Below are 7,955 nucleotides of genomic sequence, written 5' to 3'. Positions count from 1 at the left end.
ACTCTACCCGCCTTATGAGGCACTATTTTCGAATACCTTTTTCCATTTTCACCCTTTTTCTATGGATCTCCAAAAAGTGAACTTTTACATTTTCTGAGTCTGGAGGAATTCAAGGGGAGTTTTCAGGGGAGTGCATTCTCTCTGCCATCTCCTCCCTGTGTGTGCGTTGCTGGATGCAGCAGCTGCGTGTTTGTGTGTAAACTGCCCCTCCCCTTCGCAAGCAGTTGGGGAGAGAGAGATGTTTCGTCTCGATTTACACATGCTATGACTCCGGGGGTACTTCCATTCGCTTCGTCTTGATCTGTTGATGTTATTTCATGTCTCGTTTGTCCATTGTGACGGTGGGAAAGCCAGGGAAATGTCCCGGAGATAGACTGAGAAATCTTTGTAACAGCATTTTCCTGCGATCACAGCTGTTCAAAGCTACGAGGCTGGGACCGCTTCCATTCGCTTCGTCTTGATCTGTAGATGTTATTTCATGTCTCATTTGTTCATTTTGATGGAGAAAAAGTTGTACATTTAGTGAATTCAGAGTGTTTAAGATGCAAAAGTAGGCATGTTTGAGTACTCAGGTCCAGTGGCTCACTGCGTTAACGCTCGCCCCTGGATGCGGTTGGTCGCGTGTTCGAATCCATGCTGTGGCATACTTTTTTTCATTTTCACCCTTTTTCTATGGATCTCCAAAAAGTGAACTTTTACATTTTCTGAGTCTGGAGGAATTCATGGGGAGTTTTCAGGGGAGTGCATTCTCTCTGCCATCTCCTCCCTTTGTGTGCGTTGCTGCATGCAGCAGCTGCGTGTGTGTGTGTAAACTGCCCCTCCCCTTCGCAAGCAGGCGGGGGAGAGTGAGATGTTTCGTCTCGATTTACACATGCTATGACTCCGGGGGTACTTCCATTCGCTTCGTCTTGATCTGTTGATGTTATTTCATGTCTCGTTTGTCCATTGTGACGGTGGGAAAGCTAGGGAAATGTCCCAGAGATATACTGAGAAATCTTTGTAACAGCATTTTCCTGCGATCACAGCTGTTCACAGCTACGAGGCTGGGACCGCTTCCATTCGCTTCGTCTTGATCTGTAGATGTTATTTCATGTCTCATTTGTTCATTTTGATGGATAAAAAGTTGTACATTTAGTGAATTCAGAGTGTCTAAGATGCACAAGTAGGCATATTTGAGTACTCAGGTCCAGTGGCTCACTGCGTTAACGCTCGCCCCTGGATGCGGTTGGTCGCGTGTTCGAATCCATGCTGTGGCATACTTTTTTTCATTTTCACCCTTTTTCTATGGATCTCCAAAAAGTCAACTTTGACTTTTTCTGAGTCTGGAGGAATTCAAGGGGAGTTTTCAAGGGACTCTACCCGCCTTATGAGGCACTATTTTCGAATACTTTTTTCCATTTTCACCCTTTTTTCTATGGATCTCCAAAAAGTGAACTTTTACATTTTCTGAGTCTGGAGGAATTCATGGGGAGTTTTCAGGGGAGTGCATTCTCTCTGCCATCTCCTCCCTCTGTGTGCGTTGCTGCATGCAGCAGCTGCGTGTGTGTGTGTAAACTGCCCCTCCCCTTCGCAAGCAGGCGGGGGAGAGAGAGATGTTTCGTCTCGATTTACACATGATATGACTCCGGGGGTACTTCCATTCACTTCGTCTTGATCTGTTGATGTTATTTCATGTCTCGTTTGTCCATTGTGACGGTGGGAAAGCCAGGGAAATGTCCCGGAGATATACTGAGAAATCTTTGTAACAGCATTTTCCTGCGATCACAGCTGTTCACAGCTACGAGGCTTGGACCGCTTCCATTCGCTTCGTCTTGATCTGTAGATGTTATTTCATGTCTCATTTGTGCATTTTGATGGATAAAAAGTTGTACATTTAGTGAATTCAGAGTGTCTAAGATGCACAAGTAGGCATATTTGAGTACTCAGGTCCAGTGGCTCACTGCGTTAACGCTCGCCCCTGGATGCGGTTGGTCGCGTGTTCGAAACCATGCTGTGGCATACTTTTTTTCATTTTCACCCTTTTTCTATGGATCTCCAAAAAGTCAACTTTGACTTTTTCTGAGTCTGGAGGAATTCAAGGGGAGTTTTCAAGGGACTCTACCCGCCTTATGAGGCACTATTTTCGAATATTTTTTTCCATGTTCACCCTTTTTCTATGGATCTCCAAAAAGTGAACTTTTACATTTTCTGAGTCTGGAGGAATTCAAGGGGAGTTTTCAGGGGAGTGCATTCTCTCTGCCATCTCCTCCCTGTGTGTGCGTTGCTGCATGCAGCAGCAGCTGCTGCGTGTGTGTGTGTGTAAACTGCCCCTCCCCTTCGCAAGCAGGCGGGGGAGAGAGAGATGTTTCGTCTCGATTTACACATGCTATGACTCCGGGGGTACTTCCATTTGCTTCGTCTTGATCTGTTGATGTTATTTCATGTCTCGTTTGTCCATTGTGACGGTGGGAAAGCCAGGGAAATGTCCCGGAGATATACTGAGACATCTTTGTAACAGCATTTTCCTGCGATCACAGCTGTTCACAGCTACGAGGCTGGGACCCCTTCCATTCGCTTCGTCTTGATCTGTAGATGTTATTTCATGTCTCATTTGTTCATTTTGATGGATAAAAAGTTGTACATTTAGTGAATTCAGAGTGTCTAAGATGCACAAGTAGGCATATTTGAGTACTCAGGTCCAGTGGCTCACTGCGTTAACGCTCGCCCCTGGATGCGGTTGGTCGCGTGTTCGAATCCATGCTGTGGCATTCTTTTTTTCATTTTCACCCTTTTTCTAAGGATCTCCAAAAAGTGATCTTTTACATTTTCTGAGTCTGGAGGAATTCAAGGGGAGTTTTCAGGGGAGTGTGTTCTCTCTGCCATCTCCTCCCTGTGTGTGTGTTGCTGCATGCAGCAGCTGCGTGTGTGTGTAAACTGCCCCTCCCCCTCGCAAGCAGGCGGGGGAGAGAGAGATGTTTCGTCTCGATTTACACATGCTATGACTCCGGGGGTACATCCATTCGCTTCGTCTTGATCTGTTGATGTTATTTCATGTCTCGTTTGTCCATTGTGACGGTGGGAAAGCCAGGGAAATGTCCCGGAGATATACTGAGAAATCTTTGTAACAGCATTTTCCTGCGATCACAGCTGTTCAAAGCTACGAGGCTGGGACCGCTTCCATTTGCTTCGTCTTGATATGTAGATGTTATTTCATGTCTCATTTGTTCATTTTGATGGAGAAAAAGTTGTACATTTAGTGAATTCAGAGTGTCTAAGATGCAAAAGTAGGCATGTTTGAGTACTCAGGTCCAGTGGCTCACTGCGTTAACGCTCGCCCCTGGATGCGGTTGGTCACGTGTTCGAATCCATGCTGTGGCATACTTTTTTTCATTTTCACCCTTTTTCTATGGATCTCCAAAAAGTCAACTTTGACTTTTTCTGAGCCTGGAGGAATTCAAGGGGCGTTTTCAAGGGACTTTACCCGCCTTATGAGGCACTATTTTCGAATACTTTTTTCCATTTTCACCCTTTTTCTATGGATCTCCAAAAAGTGAACTTTTACATTTTCTGAGTCTGGAGGAATTCATGGGGAGTTTTCAGGGGAGTGCATTCTCTCTGCCATCTCCTCCCTGTGTGTGCGTTGCTGCATGCAGCGGCTGTGTGTGTGTGTAAACTGCCCCTCCCTCTCACAAGCAGGCGGGGGAGAGAGAGATGTTTCGTCTCGATTTACACATGCTATGACTCCGGGGGTACCTCCATTCGCTTCGTCTTGATCTGTTGATGTTATTTCATGTCTCGTTTGTCCATTGTGACGGTGGGAAAGCCAGGGAAATGTCCCGGAGATATACTGATAAATCTTTGTAACAGCATTTTCCTGCGATCACAGCTGTTCACAGCTACGAGGCTTGGACCGCTTCCATTCGCTTCGTCTTGATCTGGAGATGTTATTTCATGTCTCATTTGTTCATTTTGATGGATAAAAGGTTGTACATTTAGTGAATTCAGAGTGTCTAAGATGCACAAGTAGGCATGTTTGAGTACTCAGGTCCAGTGGCTCACTGCGTTAACGCTCGCCCCTGGATGCGGTCGGTCGCGTGTTCGAATCCATGCTGTGGCATACTTTTTTTCATTTTCACCCTTTTTCTATGGATCTCCAAAAAGTCAACTTTGACTTTTTCTGAGTCTGGAGGAATTCAAGGGGAGTTTTCAAAGGACTCTACCCGCCTTATGAGGCACTATTTTCGAATACTTTTTTCCATTTTCACCCTTTTTCTATGGATCTCCAAAAAGTGAACTTTTACATTTTCTGAGTCTGGAGGAATTCATGGGGAGTTTTCAGGGGAGTGCATTCTCTCTGCCATCTCCTCCCTCTGTGTGCGTTGCTGGATGCAGCAGCTGCGTGTGTGTGTGTAAACTGCCCCTCCCCTTCGCAAGCAGGCGGGGGAGAGAGAGATGTTTCGTCTCGATTTACACATGCTATGACTCCGGGGGTACTTCCATTCGCTTCGTCTTGATCTGTTGATGTTATTTCATGTCTCGTTTGTCCATTGTGACGGTGGGAAAGCCAGGGAAATGTCCCGGAGATATACTGAGAAATCTTTGTAACAGCATTTTCCTGCGATCACAGCTGTTCAAAGCTACGAGGCTGGGACCGCTTCCATTCGCTTCGTCTTGATCTGTAGATGTTATTTCATGTCTCATTTGTTCATTTTGATGGATAAAAAGTTGTACATTTAGTGAATTCAGAGTGTCTAAGATGAACAAGTAGGCATATTTGAGTACTCAGGTCCAGTGGCTCACTGCGTTAACGCTCGCCCCTGGATGCGGTTGGTCGCGTGTTCGAATACATGCTGTGGCATACTTTTTTTCATTTTCACCCTTTTTCTATGGATCTCCAAAAAGTCAACTTTGACTTTTTCTGAGTCTGGAGGAATTCAAGGGGAGTTTTCAAGGGACTCTACCCGCCTTATGAGGCACTATTTTCGAATACTTTTTTCCATTTTCACCCTTTTTCTATGGATCTCCAAAAAGTGAACTTTTACATTTTCTGAGTCTGGAGGAATTCATGGGGAGTTTTCAGGGGAGTGCATTCTCTCTGCCATCTCCTCCCTCTGTGTGCGTTGCTGGATGCAGCAGCTGCGTGTGTGTGTGTAAACTGCCCCTCCCCTTCGCAAGCAGGCGGGGGAGAGAGAGATGTTTCGTCTCGATTTACACATGCTATGACTCCGGGGGTACTTCCATTCGCTTCGTCTTGATCTGTTGATGTTATTTCCTGTCTCGTTTGTCCATTGTGACGGTGGGAAAGCCAGGGAAATGTCCCGCAGATATACTGAGAAATCTTTGTAACAGCATTTTCCTGCGATCACAGCTGTTCACAGCTACGAGGCTGGGACCGCTTCCATTCGCTTCGTCTTGATCTGTAGATGTTATTTCATGTCTCATTTGTTCATTTTGATGGATAAAAAGTTGTACATTTAGTGAATTCAGAGTGTCTAAGATGCACAAGTAGGCATATTTGAGTACTCAGGTCCAGTGGCTCACTGCGTTAACGCTCGCCCCTGGATGCGGTTGGTCGCATGTTCGAATCCATGCTGTGGCATACTTTTTTTCATTTTCACCCTTTTTCTATGGATCTCCAAAAAGTCAACTTTGACTTTTTCTGAGTCTGGAGGAATTCAAGGGGAGTTTTCAAGGGACTCTACCCGCCTTATGAGGCACTATTTTCGAATACTTTTTTCCATTTTCACCCTTTTTCTATGGATCTCCAAAAAGTGAACTTTTACATTTTCTGAGTCTGGAGGAATTCATGGGGAGTTTTCAGGGGAGTGCATTCTCTCTGCCATCTCCTCCCTCTGTGTGCGTTGCTGCATGCAGCAGCTGCGTGTGTGTGTGTAAACTGCCCCTCCCCTTCACAAGCAGGCGGGGGAGAGAGAGATGTTTCGTCTCGATTTACACATGCTATGACTCCGGGGGTACTTCCATTCGCTTCGTCTTGATCTGTTGATGTTATTTCATGTCTCGTTTGTCCATTGTGACGGTGGGAAAGCTAGGGAAATGTCCCGGAGATATACTGAGAAATCTTTGTAACAGCATTTTCCTGCGATCACAGCTGTTCACAGCTACGAGGCTGGGACCGCTTCCATTCGCTTCGTCTTGATCTGTAGATGTTATTTCATGTCTCATTTGTTCATTTTGATGGATAAAAAGTTGTACATTTAGTGAATTCAGAGTGTCTAAGATGCACAAGTAGGCATATTTGAGTACTCAGGTCCAGTGGCTCACTGCGTTAACGCTCGCCCCTGGATGTGGTTGGTCGCGTGTTCGAATCCATGCTCTGGCATACTTTTTTTCATTTTCACCCTTTTTCTATGGATCTCCAAAAAGTCAACTTTGACTTTTTCTGAGTCTGGAGGAATTCAAGGGGAGTTTTCAAGGGACTCTACCCGCCTTATGAGGCACTATTTTCGAATACTTTTTTCCATTTTCACCCTTTTTCTATGGATCTCCAAAAAGTGAACTTTTACATTTTCTGAGTCTGGAGGAATTCATGGGGAGTTTTCAGGGGAGTGCATTCTCTCTGCCATCTCCTCCCTCTGTGTGCGTTGCTGTATGCAGCGGCTGTGTGTGTGTGTAAACTGCCCCTCCCTCTCGCAAGCAGGCGCGGGAGAGAGAGATGTTTCGTCTCGATTTACACATGCTATGACTCCGGGGGTACCTCCATTCGCTTCGTCTTGATCTGTTGATGTTATTTCATGTCTCGTTTGTCCATTTTGACGGTGGGAAAGCCAGGGAAATGTCCCGGAGATATACTGAGAAATCTTTGTAACAGCATTTTCCTGCGATCACAGCTGTTCACAGCTACGAGGCTTGGACCGCTTCCATTCGCTTCGTCTTGATCTGTAGATGTTATTTCATGTCTCATTTGTTCATTTTGATGGATAAAAAGTTGTACATTTAGTGAATTCAGAGTGTCTAAGATGCACAAGTAGGCATATTTGAGTACTCAGGTCCAGTGGCTCACTGCGTTGACGTTCGCCCCTGGATGCGGTTGGTCGCGTGTTCGAATCCATGCTGTGGCATACTTTTTTTCATTTTCACCCTTTTTCTATGGATCTCCAAAAAGTCAACTTTGACTTTTTCTGAGTCTGGAGGAATTCAAGGGGAGTTTTCAAGGGACTCTACCCGCCTTATGAGGCACTATTTTCGAATACTTTTTTCCATTTTCACCCTTTTTCTATGGATCTCCAAAAAGTGAACTTTTACATTTTCTGAGTCTGGAGGAATTCATGGGGAGTTTTCAGGGGAGTGCATTCTCTCTGCCATCTCCTCCCTCTGTGTGCGTTGCTGCATGCAGCAGCTGCGTGTGTGTGTGTAAACTGCCCCTCCCCTTCGCAAGCAGGCGGGGGAGAGAGAGATGTTTCGTCTCGATTTACACATGCTATGACTCCGGGGGTACTTCCATTCGCTTCGTCTTGATCTGTTGATGTTATTTCATGTCTCGTTTGTCCATTGTGACGGTGGGAAAGCCAGGGAAATGTCCCGGAGATATACTGAGAAATCTTTGTAACAGCATTTTCCTGCGATCACAGCTGTTCACAGCTACGAGGCTGGGACCGCTTCCATTCGCTTCGTCTTGATCTGTAGATGTTATTTCATGTCTCATTTGTTCATTTTGATGGATAACAAGTTGTACATTTAGTGAATTCAGAGTGTCTAAGATGCACAAGTAGGCATATTTGAGTACTCAGGTCCAGTGGCTCACTGCGTTAACGCTCGCCCCTGGATGCGGTTGGTCGCGTGTTCGAATCCATGCTGTGGCATACTTTTTTTCATTTTCACCCTTTTTCTATGGATCTCCAAAAAGTCAACTTTGACTTTTTCTGAGTATGGAGGAATTCAAGGGGAGTTTTCAAGGGACTCTACCCGCCTTATGAGGCACTATTTTCGAATACTTTTTTCCATTTTCACCCTTTTTC

This window comes from Notothenia rossii (assembly GCF_949606895.1).
Source record: "Notothenia rossii genome assembly, contig: scaffold_26, whole genome shotgun sequence".
NCBI classification, from domain to species: Eukaryota; Metazoa; Chordata; class Actinopteri; order Perciformes; family Nototheniidae; genus Notothenia; species Notothenia rossii.
Note: the sequence above shows the minus strand (reverse complement) of the source record.